At 55.8% G+C, this 19,236-nt stretch overlaps 8 non-coding genes across 8 annotated transcripts; all 8 read left to right on the forward strand.

The window, feature by feature from the left end:
• The first annotated feature begins 24 nt into the window (after window positions 1-24).
• LOC132504800 (small nucleolar RNA SNORD116) lies at window positions 25-116 on the forward strand. The gene has a single exon (XR_009535096.1). It is a non-coding gene; the product is annotated as a small nucleolar RNA SNORD116 (small nucleolar RNA).
• Window positions 117-2,584: 2,468 nt separating this feature from the next.
• On the forward strand, window positions 2,585-2,676 carry LOC132505364 (small nucleolar RNA SNORD116). Its single transcript, XR_009535381.1, has one exon. It is a non-coding gene; the product is annotated as a small nucleolar RNA SNORD116 (small nucleolar RNA).
• A 2,409-nt stretch (window positions 2,677-5,085) lies between these two features.
• Window positions 5,086-5,177, forward strand: LOC132504811 (small nucleolar RNA SNORD116). Its single transcript, XR_009535110.1, has one exon. It is a non-coding gene; the product is annotated as a small nucleolar RNA SNORD116 (small nucleolar RNA).
• A 2,469-nt stretch (window positions 5,178-7,646) lies between these two features.
• On the forward strand, window positions 7,647-7,738 carry LOC132505368 (small nucleolar RNA SNORD116). Its single transcript, XR_009535383.1, has one exon. It is a non-coding gene; the product is annotated as a small nucleolar RNA SNORD116 (small nucleolar RNA).
• A 2,409-nt stretch (window positions 7,739-10,147) lies between these two features.
• LOC132504815 (small nucleolar RNA SNORD116) lies at window positions 10,148-10,239 on the forward strand. Its single transcript, XR_009535112.1, has one exon. It is a non-coding gene; the product is annotated as a small nucleolar RNA SNORD116 (small nucleolar RNA).
• Window positions 10,240-12,706: 2,467 nt separating this feature from the next.
• Window positions 12,707-12,798, forward strand: LOC132505375 (small nucleolar RNA SNORD116). Its single transcript, XR_009535386.1, has one exon. It is a non-coding gene; the product is annotated as a small nucleolar RNA SNORD116 (small nucleolar RNA).
• A 2,409-nt stretch (window positions 12,799-15,207) lies between these two features.
• On the forward strand, window positions 15,208-15,299 carry LOC132504819 (small nucleolar RNA SNORD116). Its single transcript, XR_009535114.1, has one exon. It is a non-coding gene; the product is annotated as a small nucleolar RNA SNORD116 (small nucleolar RNA).
• Window positions 15,300-17,766: 2,467 nt separating this feature from the next.
• Window positions 17,767-17,858, forward strand: LOC132505378 (small nucleolar RNA SNORD116). The gene has a single exon (XR_009535387.1). It is a non-coding gene; the product is annotated as a small nucleolar RNA SNORD116 (small nucleolar RNA).
• Window positions 17,859-19,236: the final 1,378 nt, after the last annotated feature.

The raw sequence follows: 19,236 nt of genomic DNA on the forward strand, positions 1-19,236 counted from the left end.
TATCCGGCGTTTGAGCATGTGCTTGGATCGATGATGACCCCCACAAATGCATTCCTTGGAAATCTGAACAAAATGAGTGAGAAAACCCTACCGTCTCCTCATCGGAACTGAGGTCCAGCACGTGGCTCCCAAAAGGAAAGTAGGGAGAGGTTGAGGTTGCGTTTGCTGCCGTGTGTGTGTACAGCCACGTTGTTCAAGTGGAGGGTTGTGGCCGTCTCATGGGGAGAAGAGCCATTGGGAAAGGAGCCTGGGATGCCAATGCAGGTGGGAAGGCTAGGGACAGCGTGCCGTCTCTGGGTTCCTTGGTGGAGCCAGGACTTCTGTCCCCTGCCACGGACGAGCATGCGGCTAGGAAAGGAAGCGTGAACCATTGGTGGTCCTATCGACTGCATTTGAGTTCTACAGGCCGCCGCCACCGGCTACTCGTTGCCTTGTGCCCTCACGGAAAGAGAAGTCTATGGTCAGGGTCAGAGCAGGATTCCTGGCCTAGGGCTGGCTCTTTGTGATGTTCTGCTTGGGAGACCAGATGCAGTTTCGGTTTCTCATGATGAGGGGAGAAATCCAATGGGCCATTGTCCCCGGGCGGTTGGCCAAGCTGATGGCTCCTCCTCGGGTTGTTTCCGGCTTGTGTGTGCTGTGTGAACAGGCTAGAAAATGCCTTAGTCAAGATAAGTCACAGCAAGCTTCTTTGGTGAGGGGTGGCTCTGGCATCTTTCCATGACACGTTGGGATCCCGGTGGAGAGGGAAGGGCAAGGCTACCGATAAAGACACATGAAATGGCTGGCTAAACCCACATGTTTACTTGTGGGTGGACAGATTGACAGAGGCCATAGGCTTCCAGGAAGACTTTTGATATCCCCTCAGGAGCATTTGGAGGCACGTGTAGAGAGGGAACACGGGAGAACTTCTGTGGACTGTCCCGCCTTTTTCCCCTCCTTGGTTGATTTACTTCATGGCGGGTCCCTAAGCTAGTGAATGGTTGCCTTTGTGGCACAGTATGGTGTCTTCTCATGGGAGCTGATTTGGAGGCCGTGGGGTGTTTTGTCCCTGTCTCTCCACGTTCCCCCTGTGTTGAAGCTGTGAAGGTGTTCCTGAGTCCAGCCCAACATCTTTACTAAACCTGGCCCACATAGCGTTCCCTGAGGTTTGCAGATCTTCCCCGGAGGGCACTGGGCACAACCATGCGAAAAAAAGGGAGTCGGCTGCTAAGGAAAGGCTATAGATTTAAAGGCGGGTGAGGGTGTGTGGTGCGGGGGTCATTTTTACTGCCACGCGCTGGTGCATCCAGACTGTGGTATCCGGTGTGCCTGGCCACAGGCCAGACGAGTCATAGCGGTTCAAGTGTCTCGGCTGTTGGCTGGGTTCTCTTAATTGCATGGCTGTGGGTCACACATTGCTTCTAGAAGACCTGGGCCTCACTGTTTCTCCGAGGTCACGTCACTGACGGGCCCGGAGTGTGAATGTGCCAGGTACCACCGCAGTTGACCCCATTGGGGCAATGGTGTTCTCCGCCACAATGGGCATTGGAATGGCTCCCATGCCATTTGGTTGCAAGGGTTTCCCCACCACGTTGGGCTTCAGAATGTTTCCCATGTCATTACCTCTGTGTGTGAACCAAGGGTAGGTCATCTGTCTTGGCAGCAGCTCAGGAAGTGTGCCTACTGGTGAGTCTCGCTTGATCAGTCCAGGTGTTCCTCACGTGCCCTTTGTCACGGTTCCCTTCGAGCTGCTTTTGACGAAGGCCGTCATATTCGGCCAAGGCCCCTTCCCTTGTGGAAGATCTCTTCCCCGTAAGAGCGTGGCACTTGTGTGGAAGAATATGTGCCAAGGGCGGGCGTGTTCCCCTAGATGGCACCGGCTCTTAGTCTGAGGGGCCACAGTTGCCCAGAGGGTGTCTCAGGGGTTTAGGAAGACATCCTTCTGCTGTGGTGGATGGGAGAGCACTCAGGAGTGGAATTGCAGTGCCCGAGACCAGGGGGATTTTGGACAGCGGTGCTCTATGTCCTGATGGCCGCACCCTCTGAAGGCGTCAGCTCTATGTTGCATTCACGTTTCCCTGCGGACCCACAGGCAAGATCTGCAGCAAATTAAATGTCGAGGGGAGACAGAGCACGCATCACTGAGGGATATCGCCCTTTCGCTCGGTGCACCCGTGCACCCTCCTAAAGAACGCATGTGTTCTCTCACCCCGAGCCAGGTGGAATGCCAGGAAAGGAATTCCAGCAGCAGATCAACCTGGGACCATCTGTATAATCCCTGACACCCGGTGAAGTGAGGAGGAGGAGTCTCACAGGGGTGTTGGCCCGCATTCCATGAGGATCCTGGTTTAACCCTTGTTGCGGTAAGTAGCACCTCTTTCCTAAAACCTAGAGGTTTGACCAAGGGAACATGTGCAACGGGGCTACACCCTCAGCTTCTGGCCTTTTCCATGGGAACCCGAGCTTCGATGCCCTGAGAACTGGCTGCATTTCCTTCCCCGATGGCTTTGCTTTGTTCACTTCCGTATGCTGACATGATTCAGCTCGCTGTCCGTACCGTGGTGGAATCTGCAAGTTTGCATGTCCAGCGTTTGAGCATGTGCTTGGCTCGACGATGACTTCCACAAATGCATTCCTTGGAAATCTGAACAAAATGAGTGAGAAATCCCTGCCGTCTCCTCCTTGGAACTGAGGTCCAACACGTGGCTCCCAAAAGGAAAGTAGGGAGAGGTTCGCGTTGCATTTGCTCCCGTGGGTGTCCACAGCCACGCTGTTTAAGTTGAGGCTTGTGGCCGTCTGATGGGGAGACGGGGCATTGGGAAAGGACCCTGGGATGCCAATCCAGCAGGGAAGGCTAGGGAGAGCGTGCCGTCTGTGGGTTCCTTGGTCGAGCCGGGACTGCTGTCCCCTGCCACGGTTCAGCATTCGGGTAGGAGAGGAAGCGTGAGCCCTTGGTGGTCCGGTCGCCTGCCCTTGAGTTCTACAGGCCTCCGCCACCGGTTACTCGTTGCCTTGTGCCCGCAAAGAAACGGAAGTCTGTAGGCTCAGGGTGAGAGCAGGATTCCTGGCCTAGGGCAGGCTTCTTTGCCATGTTCTGCTTGGGAGACCAGATGCAGTTTAGGTTTCTCCTGATAAGGGGAGAAATCCAATGGGCCATTGTCACCGGGAGGTTGGCCAAGCTGAGGGCTCCTCCTCGGGTTGTGTCTGGCTTGTGTGTGCTGTGTGAAAGGGCTAGAAAATGCCTTAGTGAAGATAAGTCACAGCAAGCTTCCTTGGTGAGGGGTGGCTCTGGCATCTTTCCCTGACACGTTGGGATCCCGGTGGAGAGAGGAGGGCAAGGCGAATGAAGCAGACACGAGAGATGGCTGGCTAATCCCACAGGTTTACTGGTGGGTGGATAGATCGATGGTGGTCATAGGCTTCCGGGAACACTTTTGGTATTCCCTCAGGGACATTTGGAGGCAAGTGTAGAGAGGGAACACGGGAGCACATCTGTGGCGTGTCTCGCTTGTTTCCCCTCCTTGGTCAATTTACTTCATGGCGGGTCCCTGTGCCAGGGAATGGTTGCCTTCGTGGCACAGGATGGTGTCTTCTCATGGGGGCTGATTTGGAGGCCGTGGGGTGTTTTGTCCCTGTCTGTCCACGTTCTCCCTGTGTTGAAGATGTGAAGGTGTTCCTCAGTACAGCCCTGCATCGGTACTACACCCAGCCCACCTAGCAGTCCCTGAGGATTGCAGACCTTCCCGGAGGTCTTTGGGCAAAACCACGCGGAAAGGGAGTCGGCTGCCAAGGAAAGGCTACAGGTTTCCGGGCCCGAGAGGATGTGTGGTGCGGGGATCTTTTCTCCTGCCACCCGCTGGTGCTTTGAGACTGTGGTGTACGGCGTGCCTGGCCACAGTCCAGAGAAGTCATACCGGTTCAGGTGTCTAGGCTGTTGGCCGGGTTCTCTTGTTGCGCGGCTGTAGGTAACACGTTGCTTCTAGAGGACCTGGGCCTCACGGTTTCACCGAGGTCACGTCACTGACGGACCCAGAGTGCGAAAGTGGCAGGCAGCACTGCAAGAGACCCAATTGCTGCAACAGTTTGCCCCGCCACGTTGGGCATCGTAATGGTTCCCATGCCATTACCTTTGTGTGTACGACAAGGGTAGGTCGTCTGTCCTAACAGCAGGCCAGGAAGTATGCCTGCTGGTGAGTCTGCCTTGATTAGTGCAGGTGTTCCTCACGTGCCCTCTGTCGTGGGTCCCTATGAGCCGCTTTTGGTGGAGGCCGTCATATTCGGCTGTGTGCCCTTCCCTTGTGGAAGGTCTCTTGATCTTCCGGGCGCGTCCACTGTGTGGAGCCATATGTGCTTAGAGTTGGTGTGTTCCCCAAAGGTCACTGGCTCTTAGTCTGAGGAGGCACAGTTGCCCTGAGCGTGTCTCAGGGTTTCCGGAAGACATCCTTTAGCTGTGATGGAGGGGAGAGTGCTCAGGAGAGGAATTGCAGGGCCCGAGACCAGGGTGTTGTTGGACGGCGGGGCTCTTCGTCCTGATGGCGGCACGCTGTGAAGGCGTCTACGCCACGTTGCTTTCACATTTACGTGCGGACGCCCAGGCACGATGGGCAGCAAATGAAATGTTGAGGGGATATAGAGCACGCATCACTAGATGGTATCGCCCTTTCCCTCGGTGCGCCCGTGCAGCATCCTCAAGCACGCGTGTGTTCACTCAGCCCGAGCCAGGTGGACTGCCAGGGACGGAATCCCAGCAGCAGAGCAGCCCGGGGCCATCCGTATAATCCATAATACCTGGTGAAGGGAGGAGGAGGAGTCTCGCAGGGGTGTTGGCGCACATTCCATGAGGATCCTGGTTTAAACCTTGTTGCGGTAAGTGGCACTTCTTTGCTAAAACCTAGAGGTTTGTCCACGGGAACTGAAAACCGGTGCTACAGCCTCATCTTCTGTCTTTTTCCTGGGGAACATGAGCTTCGATGACCTGAGAACTGGCTGCATTTCCTGCCCCATGGCTCAGATCTGGCCGCTTCTGTATGCTGACATGATTCAGCTCACTGGCCGTCCCTTGGTGGAATCTGCAACTTTGCATGTCCGGCGTTTGAGCATGTGCTTGGATCGATGATGACCCCCACAGATGCATTCCTTGGAAATCTGAACAAAATGAGTGAGAAAACCCTACCGTCTCCTCATCGGAACTGAGGTCCAGCACGTGGCTCCCAAAAGGAAAGTAGGGAGAGGTTGAGGTTGCGTTTGCTGCCGTGTGTGTGTGTACAGCCACGTTGTTCAAGTGGAGGGTTGTGGCCGTCTCATGGGGAGAAGAGCCATTGGGAAAGGAGCCTGGGATGCCAATGCAGGTGGGAAGGCTAGGGACAGCGTGCCGTCTCTGGGTTCCTTGGTCGAGCCAGGACTTCTGTCCCCTGCCACGGACGAGCGTGCGGCTAGGAAAGGAAGCGTGAACCATTGGTGGTCCTATCGACTGCATTTGAGTTCTACAGGCCGCCGCCACCGGCTACTCGTTGCCTTGTGCCCTCACGGAAAGAGAAGTCTATGGTCAGGGTCAGAGCAGGATTCCTGGCCTAGGGCTGGCTCTTTGTGATGTTCTGCTTGGGAGACCAGATGCAGTTTCGGTTTCTCACGATGAGGGGAGAAATCCAATGGGCCATTGTCCCCGGGCGGTTGGCCAAGCTGATGGCTCCTCCTCGGGTTGTTTCCGGCTTGTGTGTGCTGTGTGAACAGGCTAGGAAATGCCTTAGTCAAGATAAGTCACAGCAAGCTTCTTTGGTGAGGGGTGGCTCTGGCATCTTTCCATGACACGTTGGGATCCCGGTGGAGAGGGAAGGGCAAGGCTACCGATAAAGACACATGAAATGGCTGGCTAAGCCCACATGTTTACTTGTGGGTGGACAGATTGACACAGGCCATAGGCTTCCAGGAAGACTTTTGATGTCCCCTCAGGAGCATTTGGAGGCACGTGTAGAGAGGGAACACGGGAGAACTTCTGTGGACTGTCCCGCCTTTTTCCCCTCCTTGGTCGATTTACTTCATGGCGGGTCCCTATGCTAGTGAATGGTTGCCTTTGTGGCACAGTATGGTGTCTTGTCATGGGGGCTGATTTGGAGGTCGTGGGGTGTTTTGTCCCTGTCTGTCCACGTTCCCCCTGTGTTGGAGGTGTGAGGGTGTTCCTGAGTCCAGCCCAACATCTTTACTAAACCTGGCCCACATAGCGTTCCCTGAGGTTTGCAGATCTTCCCGGAGGTCACTGGGCACAACCATGCGGAAAAAAGGGAGTCGGCTGCCAAGGAAAGGCTATAGATTTAAAGGCGGGTGAGGGTGTGTGGTGCGGGGGTCATTTTTACTGCCACGCGCTGGTGCATCCAGACTGTGGTATCCGGTGTGCCTGGCCACAGGCCAGACGAGTCATAGCGGTTCAGGTGTCTCGGCTGTTGGCTGGGTTCTCTTAATTGCATGGCTGTGGGTCACACATTGCTTCTAGAAGACCTGGGCCTCACTGTTTCTCCGAGGTCACGTCACTGACGGGCCCGGAGTGTGAATGTGCCAGGTACCACCGCAGTTGACCCCATTGGGGCAATGGTGTTCTCCGCCACAATGGGCATTGGAATGGCTCCCATGCCATTTGGTTGCAAGGGTTTCCCCACCACGTTGGGCTTCAGAATGTTTCCCATGTCATTACCTCTGTGTGTGAACCAAGGGTAGGTCATCTGTCTTGGCAGCAGCTCAGGAAGTGTGCCTACTGGTGAGTCTCGCTTGATCAGTCCAGGTGTTCCTCACGTGCCCTTTGTCACGGTTCCCTTCGAGCTGCTTTTGACGAAGGCCGTCATATTCGGCCAAGGCCCCTTCCCTTGTGGAAGATCTCTTCCCCGTAAGAGCGTGGCACTTGTGTGGAAGAATATGTGCCAAGGGCGGGCGTGTTCCCCTAGATGGCACCGGCTCTTAGTCTGAGGGGCCACAGTTGCCCAGAGGGTGTCTCAGGGGTTTAGGAAGACATCCTTCTGCTGTGGTGGATGGGAGAGCACTCAGGAGTGGAATTGCAGTGCCCGAGACCAGGGGGATTTTGGACAGCGGTGCTCTGTGTCCTGATGGCCGCACCCTCTGAAGGCGTCAGCTCTATGTTGCTTTCACGTTTCCCTGCGGACCCACAGGCAAGATCTGCAGCAAATTAAATGTCGAGGGGAGACAGAGCACGCATCACTGAGGGATATCGCCCTTTCGCTCGGTGCACCCGTGCACCCTCCTAAAGAACGCATGTGTTCTCTCACCCCGAGCCAGGTGGAATGCCAGGAAAGGAATTCCAGCAGCAGGTCAACCTGGGACCATCTGTATAATCCCTGACACCCGGTGAAGTGAGGAGGAGGAGTCTCACAGGGGTGTTGGCCCGCATTCCATGAGGATCCTGGTTTAACCCTTGTTGCGGTAAGTAGCACCTCTTTCCTAAAACCTAGAGGTTTGACCAAGGGAACATGTGCAACGGGGCTACACCCTCACCTTCTGGCCTTTTCCATGGGAACCCGAGCTTCGATGCCCTGAGAACTGGCTGCATTTCCTTCCCCGATGGCTTTGCTTTGTTCACTTCCGTATGCTGACGTGATTCAGCTCGCTGTCCGTACCGTGGTGGAATCTGCAAGTTTGCATGTCCAGCGTTTGAGCGTGTGCTTGGCTCGACGATGACTTCCACAAATGCATTCCTTGGAAATCTGAACAAAATGAGTGAGAAATCCCTGCCGTCTCCTCCTTGGAACTGAGGTCCAACACGTGGCTCCCAAAAGGAAAGTAGGGAGAGGTTCGCGTTGCATTTGCTCCCGTGGGTGTCCACAGCCACGCTGTTTAAGTTGAGGCTTGTGGCCGTCTGATGGGGAGAAGAGGCATTGGGAAAGGACCCTGGGATGCCAATCCAGGTGGGAAGGCTAGGGAGAGCGTGCCGTCTGTGGGTTCCTTGGTCGAGCCGGGACTGCTGTCCCCTGCCACGGTTCAGCATTTGGGTAGGAGAGGAAGCGTGAGCCCTTGGTGGTCCGGTCGCCTGCCCTTGAGTTCTACAGGCCTCCGCCACCGGCTACTCGTTGCCTTGTGCCCGCAAAGAAACGGAAGTCTGTAGGCTCAGGGTGAGAGCAGGATTCCTGGCCTAGGGCAGGCTTCTTTGCCGTGTTCTGCTTGGGAGACCAGATGCAGTTTAGGTTTCTCCTGATAAGGGGAGAAATCCAATGGGCCATTTTCACCGGGAGGTTGGCCAAGCTGAGGGCTCCCCCTCGGGTTGTGTCTGGCTTGTGTGTGCTGTGTGAAAGGGCTAGAAAATGCCTTAGTGAAGATAAGTCACAGCAAGCTTCCTTGGTGAGGGGTGGCTCTGGCATCTTTCCCTGACACGTTGGGATCCCGGTGGAGAGAGGAGGGCAAGGCGAATGAAGCAGACACGAGAGATGGCTGGCTAATCCCACAGGTTTACTGGTGGGTGGATAGATCGATGGTGGTCATAGGCTTCCGGGAACACTTTTGGTATTCCCTCAGGGACATTTGGAGGCAAGTGTAGAGAGGGAACACGGGAGCACATCTGTGGCGTGTCTCGCTTGTTTCCCCTCCTTGGTCAATTTACTTCATGGCGGGTCCCTGTGCCAGGGAATGGTTGCCTTCGTGGCACAGGATGGTGTCTTCTCATGGGGGCTGATTTGGAGGCCGTGGGGTGTTTTGTCCCTGTCTGTCCACGTTCTCCCTGTGTTGAAGATGTGAAGGTGTTCCTCAGTACAGCCCTGCATCGGTACTACACCCAGCCCACCTAGCAGTCCCTGAGGATTGCAGACCTTCCCGGAGGTCTTTGGGCAAAACCACGCGGAAAGGGAGTCGGCTGCCAAGGAAAGGCTACAGGTTTCCGGGCCCGAGAGGATGTGTGGTGCGGGGATCTTTTCTCCTGCCACCCGCTGGTGCTTTGAGACTGTGGTGTACGGCGTGCCTGGCCACAGTCCAGAGAAGTCATACCGGTTCAGGTGTCTAGGCTGTTGGCCGGGTTCTCTTGTTGCGCGGCTGTAGGTAACACGTTGCTTCTAGAGGACCTGGGCCTCACGGTTTCACCGAGGTCACGTCACTGGCGGACCCAGAGTGCGAAAGTGGCAGGCAGCACTGCAAGAGACCCAATTGCTGCAACAGTTTGCCCCGCCACGTTGGGCATCGTAATGGTTCCCATGCCATTACCTTTGTGTGTACGACAAGGGTAGGTCGTCTGTCCTAACAGCAGGCCAGGAAGTATGCCTGCTGGTGAGTCTGCCTTGATTAGTCCAGGTGTTCCTCACGTGCCCTTTGTCGTGGGTCCCTATGAGCCGCTTTTGGTGGAGGCCGTCATATTCGGCCGTGTGCCCTTCCCTTGTGGAAGATCTCTTGATCTTCCGGGCGCGTCCACTGTGTGGAGCCATATGTGCTTAGAGTTGGTGTGTTCCCCAAAGGTCACTGGCTCTTAGTCTGAGGAGGCACAGTTGCCCTGAGCGTGTCTCAGGGTTTCCGGAAGACATCCTTTAGCTGTGATGGAGGGGAGAGTGCTCAGGAGAGGAATTGCAGGGCCCGAGGCCAGGGTGTTGTTGGACGGCGGGGCTCTTCGTCCTGATGGCGGCACGCTGTGAAGGCGTCTACGCCACGTTGCTTTCACATTTACGTGCGGACACCCAGGCACGATGGGCAGCAAATGAAATGTTGAGGGGATATAGAGCACGCATCACTAGATGGTATCGCCCTTTCCCTCGGTGCGCCCGTGCAGCATCCTCAAGCACGCGTGTGTTCACTCAGCCCGAGCCAGGTGGACTGCCAGGGACGGAATCCCAGCAGCAGAGCAGCCCGGGGCCATCCGTATAATCCATAATACCTGGTGAAGGGAGGAGGAGGAGTCTCGCAGGGGTGTTGGCGCACATTCCATGAGGATCCTGGTTTAAACCTTGTTGCGGTAAGTGGCACTTCTTTGCTAAAACCTAGAGGTTTGGCCACGGGAACTGAAAACCGGTGCTACAGCCTCATCTTCTGTCTTTTTCCTGGGGAACATGAGCTTCGATGACCTGAGAACTGGCTGCATTTCCTGCCCCATGGCTCAGATCTGGCCGCTTCTGTATGCTGACATGATTCAGCTCACTGGCCGTCCCTTGGTGGAATCTGCAACTTTGCATGTCCGGCGTTTGAGCATGTGCTTGGATCGATGATGACCCCCACAGATGCATTCCTTGGAAATCTGAACAAAATGAGTGAGAAAACCCTACCGTCTCCTCATCGGAACTGAGGTCCAGCACGTGGCTCCCAAAAGGAAAGTAGGGAGAGGTTGAGGTTGCGTTTGCTGCCGTGTGTGTGTACAGCCACGTTGTTCAAGTGGAGGGTTGTGGCCGTCTCATGGGGAGAAGAGCCATTGGGAAAGGAGCCTGGGATGCCAATGCAGGTGGGAAGGCTAGGGACAGCGTGCCGTCTCTGGGTTCCTTGGTCGAGCCGGGACTTCTGTCCCCTGCCACGGACGAGCGTGCGGCTAGGAAAGGAAGCGTGAACCATTGGTGGTCCTATCGACTGCATTTGAGTTCTACAGGCCGCCGCCACCGGCTACTCGTTGCCTTGTGCCCTCACGGAAAGAGAAGTCTATGGTCAGGGTCAGAGCAGGATTCCTGGCCTAGGGCTGGCTCTTTGTGATGTTCTGCTTGGGAGACCAGATGCAGTTTCGGTTTCTCATGATGAGGGGAGAAATCCAATGGGCCATTGTCCCCGGGCGGTTGGCCAAGCTGATGGCTCCTCCTCGGGTTGTTTCCGGCTTGTGTGTGCTGTGTGAACAGGCTAGAAAATGCCTTAGTCAAGATAAGTCACAGCAAGCTTCTTTGGTGAGGGGTGGCTCTGGCATCTTTCCATGACACGTTGGGATCCCGGTGGAGAGGGAAGGGCAAGGCTACCGATAAAGACACATGAAATGGCTGGCTAAGCCCACATGTTTACTTGTGGGTGGACAGATTGACACAGGCCATAGGCTTCCAGGAAGACTTTTGATGTCCCCTCAGGAGCATTTGGAGGCACGTGTAGAGAGGGAACACGGGAGAACTTCTGTGGACTGTCCCGCCTTTTTCCCCTCCTTGGTCGATTTACTTCATGGCGGGTCCCTATGCTAGTGAATGGTTGCCTTTGTGGCACAGTATGGTGTCTTGTCATGGGGGCTGATTTGGAGGTCGTGGGGTGTTTTGTCCCTGTCTGTCCACGTTCCCCCTGTGTTGGAGGTGTGAGGGTGTTCCTGAGTCCAGCCCAACATCTTTACTAAACCTGGCCCACATAGCGTTCCCTGAGGTTTGCAGATCTTCCCGGAGGTCACTGGGCACAACCATGCGGAAAAAAGGGAGTCGGCTGCCAAGGAAAGGCTATAGATTTAAAGGCGGGTGAGGGTGTGTGGTGCGGGGGTCATTTTTACTGCCACGCGCTGGTGCATCCAGACTGTGGTATCCGGTGTGCCTGGCCACAGGCCAGACGAGTCATAGCGGTTCAGGTGTCTCGGCTGTTGGCTGGGTTCTCTTAATTGCATGGCTGTGGGTCACACATTGCTTCTAGAAGACCTGGGCCTCACTGTTTCTCCGAGGTCACGTCACTGACGGGCCCGGAGTGTGAATGTGCCAGGTACCACCGCAGTTGACCCCATTGGGGCAATGGTGTTCTCCGCCACAATGGGCATTGGAATGGCTCCCATGCCATTTGGTTGCAAGGGTTTCCCCACCACGTTGGGCTTCAGAATGTTTCCCATGTCATTACCTCTGTGTGTGAACCAAGGGTAGGTCATCTGTCTTGGCAGCAGCTCAGGAAGTGTGCCTACTGGTGAGTCTCGCTTGATCAGTCCAGGTGTTCCTCACGTGCCCTTTGTCACGGTTCCCTTCGAGCTGCTTTTGACGAAGGCCGTCATATTCGGCCAAGGCCCCTTCCCTTGTGGAAGATCTCTTCCCCGTAAGAGCGTGGCACTTGTGTGGAAGAATATGTGCCAAGGGCGGGCGTGTTCCCCTAGATGGCACCGGCTCTTAGTCTGAGGGGCCACAGTTGCCCAGAGGGTGTCTCAGGGGTTTAGGAAGACATCCTTCTGCTGTGGTGGATGGGAGAGCACTCAGGAGTGGAATTGCAGTGCCCGAGACCAGGGGGATTTTGGACAGCGGTGCTCTATGTCCTGATGGCCGCACCCTCTGAAGGCGTCAGCTCTATGTTGCTTTCACGTTTCCCTGCGGACCCACAGGCAAGATCTGCAGCAAATTAAATGTCGAGGGGAGACAGAGCACGCATCACTGAGGGATATCGCCCTTTCGCTCGGTGCACCCGTGCACCCTCCTAAAGAACGCATGTGTTCTCTCACCCCGAGCCAGGTGGAATGCCAGGAAAGGAATTCCAGCAGCAGGTCAACCTGGGACCATCTGTATAATCCCTGACACCCGGTGAAGTGAGGAGGAGGAGTCTCACAGGGGTGTTGGCCCGCATTCCATGAGGATCCTGGTTTAACCCTTGTTGCGGTAAGTAGCACCTCTTTCCTCAAACCTAGAGGTTTGACCAAGGGAACATGTGCAACGGGGCTACACCCTCACCTTCTGGCCTTTTCCATGGGAACCCGAGCTTCGATGCCCTGAGAACTGGCTGCATTTCCTTCCCCGATGGCTTTGCTTTGTTCACTTCCGTATGCTGACATGATTCAGCTCGCTGTCCGTACCGTGGTGGAATCTGCAAGTTTGCATGTCCAGCGTTTGAGCGTGTGCTTGGCTCGACGATGACTTCCACAAATGCATTCCTTGGAAATCTGAACAAAATGAGTGAGAAATCCCTGCCGTCTCCTCCTTGGAACTGAGGTCCAACACGTGGCTCCCAAAAGGAAAGTAGGGAGAGGTTCGCGTTGCATTTGCTCCCGTGGGTGTCCACAGCCACGCTGTTTAAGTTGAGGCTTGTGGCCGTCTGATGGGGAGAAGAGGCATTGGGAAAGGACCCTGGGATGCCAATCCAGGTGGGAAGGCTAGGGAGAGCGTGCCGTCTGTGGGTTCCTTGGTCGAGCCGGGACTGCTGTCCCCTGCCACGGTTCAGCATTCGGGTAGGAGAGGAAGCGTGAGCCCTTGGTGGTCCGGTCGCCTGCCCTTGAGTTCTACAGGCCTCCGCCACCGGCTACTCGTTGCCTTGTGCCCGCAAAGAAACGGAAGTCTGTAGGCTCAGGGTGAGAGCAGGATTCCTGGCCTAGGGCAGGCTTCTTTGCCGTGTTCTGCTTGGGAGACCAGATGCAGTTTAGGTTTCTCCTGATAAGGGGAGAAATCCAATGGGCCATTGTCACCGGGAGGTTGGCCAAGCTGAGGGCTCCCCCTCGGGTTGTGTCTGGCTTGTGTGTGCTGTGTGAAAGGGCTAGAAAATGCCTTAGTGAAGATAAGTCACAGCAAGCTTCCTTGGTGAGGGGTGGCTCTGGCATCTTTCCCTGACACGTTGGGATCCCGGTGGAGAGAGGAGGGCAAGGCGAATGAAGCAGACACGAGAGATGGCTGGCTAATCCCACAGGTTTACTGGTGGGTGGATAGATCGATGGTGGTCATAGGCTTCCGGGAACACTTTTGGTATTCCCTCAGGGACATTTGGAGGCAAGTGTAGAGAGGGAACACGGGAGCACATCTGTGGCGTGTCTCGCTTGTTTCCCCTCCTTGGTCAATTTACTTCATGGCGGGTCCCTGTGCCAGGGAATGGTTGCCTTCGTGGCACAGGATGGTGTCTTCTCATGGGGGCTGATTTGGAGGCCGTGGGGTGTTTTGTCCCTGTCTGTCCACGTTCTCCCTGTGTTGAAGATGTGAAGGTGTTCCTCAGTACAGCCCTGCATCGGTACTACACCCAGCCCACCTAGCAGTCCCTGAGGATTGCAGACCTTCCCGGAGGTCTTTGGGCAAAACCACGCGGAAAGGGAGTCGGCTGCCAAGGAAAGGCTACAGGTTTCCGGGCCCGAGAGGATGTGTGGTGCGGGGATCTTTTCTCCTGCCACCCGCTGGTGCTTTGAGACTGTGGTGTACGGCGTGCCTGGCCACAGTCCAGAGAAGTCATACCGGTTCAGGTGTCTAGGCTGTTGGCCGGGTTCTCTTGTTGCGCGGCTGTAGGTAACACGTTGCTTCTAGAGGACCTGGGCCTCACGGTTTCACCGAGGTCACGTCACTGGCGGACCCAGAGTGCGAAAGTGGCAGGCAGCACTGCAAGAGACCCAATTGCTGCAACAGTTTGCCCCGCCACGTTGGGCATCGTAATGGTTCCCATGCCATTACCTTTGTGTGTACGACAAGGGTAGGTCGTCTGTCCTAACAGCAGGCCAGGAAGTATGCCTGCTGGTGAGTCTGCCTTGATTAGTCCAGGTGTTCCTCACGTGCCCTTTGTCGTGGGTCCCTATGAGCCGCTTTTGGTGGAGGCCGTCATATTCGGCCGTGTGCCCTTCCCTTGTGGAAGATCTCTTGATCTTCCGGGCGCGTCCACTGTGTGGAGCCATATGTGCTTAGAGTTGGTGTGTTCCCCAAAGGTCACTGGCTCTTAGTCTGAGGAGGCACAGTTGCCCTGAGCGTGTCTCAGGGTTTCCGGAAGACATCCTTTAGCTGTGATGGAGGGGAGAGTGCTCAGGAGAGGAATTGCAGGGCCCGAGGCCAGGGTGTTGTTGGACGGCGGGGCTCTTCGTCCTGATGGCGGCACGCTGTGAAGGCGTCTACGCCACGTTGCTTTCACATTTACGTGCGGACACCCAGGCACGATGGGCAGCAAATGAAATGTTGAGGGGATATAGAGCACGCATCACTAGATGGTATCGCCCTTTCCCTCGGTGCGCCCGTGCAGCATCCTCAAGCACGCGTGTGTTCACTCAGCCCGAGCCAGGTGGACTGCCAGGGACGGAATCCCAGCAGCAGAGCAGCCCGGGGCCATCCGTATAATCCATAATACCTGGTGAAGGGAGGAGGAGGAGTCTCGCAGGGGTGTTGGCGCACATTCCATGAGGATCCTGGTTTAAACCTTGTTGCGGTAAGTGGCACTTCTTTGCTAAAACCTAGAGGTTTGGCCACGGGAACTGAAAACCGGTGCTACAGCCTCATCTTCTGTCTTTTTCCTGGGGAACATGAGCTTCGATGACCTGAGAACTGGCTGCATTTCCTGCCCCATGGCTCAGATCTGGCCGCTTCTGTATGCTGACATGATTCAGCTCACTGGCCGTCCCTTGGTGGAATCTGCAACTTTGCATGTCCGGCGTTTGAGCATGTGCTTGGATCGATGATGACCCCCACAGATGCATTCCTTGGAAATCTGAACAAAATGAGTGAGAAAACCCTACCGTCTCCTCATCGGAACTGAGGTCCAGCACGTGGCTCCCAAAAGGAAAGTAGGGAGAGGTTGAGGTTGCGTTTGCTGCCGTGTGTGTGTACAGCCACGTTGTTCAAGTGGAGGGTTGTGGCCGTCTCATGGGGAGAAGAGCCATTGGGAAAGGAGCCTGGGATGCCAATGCAGGTGGGAAGGCTAGGGACAGCGTGCCGTCTCTGGGTTCCTTGGTCGAGCCAGGACTTCTGTCCCCTGCCACGGACGAGCGTGCGGCTAGGAAAGGAAGCGTGAACCATTGGTGGTCCTATCGACTGCATTTGAGTTCTACAGGCCGCCGCCACCGGCTACTCGTTGCCTTGTGCCCTCACGGAAAGAGAAGTCTATGGTCAGGGTCAGAGCAGGATTCCTGGCCTAGGGCTGGCTCTTTGTGATGTTCTGCTTGGGAGACCAGATGCAGTTTCGGTTTCTCATGATGAGGGGAGAAATCCAATGGGCCATTGTCCCCGGGCGGTTGGCCAAGCTGATGGCTCCTCCTCGGGTTGTTTCTGGCTTGTGTGTGCTGTGTGAACAGGCTAGAAAATGCCTTAGTCAAGATAAGTCACAGCAAGCTTCTTTGGTGAGGGGTGGCTCTGGCATCTTTCCATGACACGTTGGGATCCCGGTGGAGAGGGAAGGGCAAGGCTACCGATAAAGACACATGAAATGGCTGGCTAAGCCCACATGTTTACTTGTGGGTGGACAGATTGACAGAGGCCATAGGCTTCCAGGAAGACTTTTGATGTCCCCTCAGGAGCATTTGGAGGCACGTGTAGAGAGGGAACACGGGAGAACTTCTGTGGACTGTCCCGCCTTTTTCCCCTCCTTGGTCGATTTACTTCATGGCGGGTCCCTATGCTAGTGAATGGTTGCCTTTGTGGCACAGTATGGTGTCTTGTCATGGGGGCTGATTTGGAGGTCGTGGGGTGTTTTGTCCCTGTCTGTCCACGTTCCCCCTGTGTTGGAGGTGTGAGGGTGTTCCTGAGTCCAGCCCAACATCTTTACTAAACCTGGCCCACATAGCGTTCCCTGAGGTTTGCAGATCTTCCCGGAGGTCACTGGGCACAACCATGCGGAAAAAAGGGAGTCGGCTGCCAAGGAAAGGCTATAGATTTAAAGGCGGGTGAGGGTGTGTGGTGCGGGGGTCATTTTTACTGCCACGCGCTGGTGCATCCAGACTGTGGTATCCGGTGTGCCTGGCCACAGGCCAGACGAGTCATAGCGGTTCAGGTGTCTCGGCTGTTGGCTGGGTTCTCTTAATTGCATGGCTGTGGGTCACACATTGCTTCTAGAAGACCTGGGCCTCACTGTTTCTCCGAGGTCACGTCACTGACGGGCCCGGAGTGTGAATGTGCCAGGTACCACCGCAGTTGACCCCATTGGGGCAATGGTGTTCTCCGCCACAATGGGCATTGGAATGGCTCCCATGCCATTTGGTTGCAAGGGTTTCCCCACCACGTTGGGCTTCAGAATGTTTCCCATGTCATTACCTCTGTGTGTGAACCAAGGGTAGGTCATCTGTCTTGGCAGCAGCTCAGGAAGTGTGCCTACTGGTGAGTCTCGCTTGATCAGTCCAGGTGTTCCTCACGTGCCCTTTGTCACGGTTCCCTTCGAGCTGCTTTTGACGAAGGCCGTCATATTCGGCCAAGGCCCCTTCCCTTGTGGAAGATCTCTTCCCCGTAAGAGCGTGGCACTTGTGTGGAAGAATATGTGCCAAGGGCGGGCGTGTTCCCCTAGATGGCACCGGCTCTTAGTCTGAGGGGCCACAGTTGCCCAGAGGGTGTCTCAGGGGTTTAGGAAGACATCCTTCTGCTGTGGTGGATGGGAGAGCACTCAGGAGTGGAATTGCAGTGCCCGAGACCAGGGGGATTTTGGACAGCGGTGCTCTGTGTCCTGATGGCCGCACCCTCTGAAGGCGTCAGCTCTATGTTGCTTTCACGTTTCCCTGCGGACCCACAGGCAAGATCTGCAGCAAATTAAATGTCGAGGGGAGACAGAGCACGCATCACTGAGGGATATCGCCCTTTCGCTCGGTGCACCCGTGCACCCTCCTAAAGAACGCATGTGTTCTCTCACCCCGAGCCAGGTGGAATGCCAGGAAAGGAATTCCAGCAGCAGGTCAACCTGGGACCATCTGTATAATCCCTGACACCCGGTGAAGTGAGGAGGAGGAGTCTCACAGGGGTGTTGGCCCGCATTCCATGAGGATCCTGGTTTAACCCTTGTTGCGGTAAGTAGCACCTCTTTCCTCAAACCTAGAGGTTTGACCAAGGGAACATGTGCAACGGGGCTACACCCTCACCTTCTGGCCTTTTCCATGGGAACCCGAGCTTCGATGCCCTGAGAACTGGCTGCATTTCCTTCCCCGATGGCTTTGCTTTGTTCACTTCCGTATGCTGACATGATTCAGCTCGCTGTCCGTACCGTGGTGGAATCTGCAAGTTTGCATGTCCAGCGTTTGAGCGTGTGCTTGGCTCGACGATGACTTCCACAAATGCATTCCTTGGAAATCTGAACAAAATGAGTGAGAAATCCCTGCCGTCTCCTCCTTGGAACTGAGGTCCAACACGTGGCTCCCAAAAGGAAAGTAGGGAGAGGTTCGCGTTGCATTTGCTCCCGTGGGTGTCCACAGCCACGCTGTTTAAGTTGAGGCTTGTGGCCGTCTGATGGGGAGAAGAGGCATTGGGAAAGGACCCTGGGATGCCAATCCAGGTGGGAAGGCTAGGGAGAGCGTGCCGTCTGTGGGTTCCTTGGTCGAGCCGGGACTGCTGTCCCCTGCCACGGTTCAGCATTCGGGTAGGAGAGGAAGCGTGAGCCCTTGGTGGTCCGGTCGCCTGCCCTTGAGTTCTACAGGCCTCCGCCACCGGCTACTCGTTGCCTTGTGCCCGCAAAGAAACGGAAGTCTGTAGGCTCAGGGTGAGAGCAGGATTCCTGGCCTAGGGCAGGCTTCTTTGCCGTGTTCTGCTTGGGAGACCAGATGCAGTTTAGGTTTCTCCTGATAAGGGGAGAAATCCAATGGGCCATTGTCACCGGGAGGTTGGCCAAGCTGAGGGCTCCCCCTCGGGTTGTGTCTGGCTTGTGTGTGCTGTGTGAAAGGGCTAGAAAATGCCTTAGTGAAGATAAGTCACAGCAAGCTTCCTTGGTGAGGGGTGGCTCTGGCATCTTTCCCTGACACGTTGGGATCCCGGTGGAGAGAGGAGGGCAAGGCGAATGAAGCAGACACGAGAGATGGCTGGCTAATCCCACAGGTTTACTGGTGGGTGGATAGATCGATGGTGGTCATAGGCTTCCGGGAACACTTTTGGTATTCCCTCAGGGACATTTGGAGGCAAGTGTAGAGAGGGAACACGGGAGCACATCTGTGGCGTGTCTCGCTTGTTTCCCCTCCTTGGTCAATTTACTTCATGGCGGGTCCCTGTGCCAGGGAATGGTTGCCTTCGTGGCACAGGATGGTGTCTTCTCATGGGGGCTGATTTGGAGGCCGTGGGGTGTTTTGTCCCTGTCTGTCCACGTTCTCCCTGTGTTGAAGATGTGAAGGTGTTCCTCAGTACAGCCCTGCATCGGTACTACACCCAGCCCACCTAGCAGTCCCTGAGGATTGCAGACCTTCCCGGAGGTCTTTGGGCAAAACCACGCGGAAAGGGAGTCGGCTGCCAAGGAAAGGCTACAGGTTTCCGGGCCCGAGAGGATGTGTGGTGCGGGGATCTTTTCTCCTGCCACCCGCTGGTGCTTTGAGACTGTGGTGTACGGCGTGCCTGGCCACAGTCCAGAGAAGTCATACCGGTTCAGGTGTCTAGGCTGTTGGCCGGGTTCTCTTGTTGCGCGGCTGTAGGTAACACGTTGCTTCTAGAGGACCTGGGCCTCACGGTTTCACCGAGGTCACGTCACTGGCGGACCCAGAGTGCGAAAGTGGCAGGCAGCACTGCAAGAGACCCAATTGCC

This window comes from Lagenorhynchus albirostris, chromosome 1, assembly GCF_949774975.1.
Source record: "Lagenorhynchus albirostris chromosome 1, mLagAlb1.1, whole genome shotgun sequence".
Classification (NCBI taxonomy): Eukaryota; Metazoa; Chordata; class Mammalia; order Artiodactyla; family Delphinidae; genus Lagenorhynchus; species Lagenorhynchus albirostris.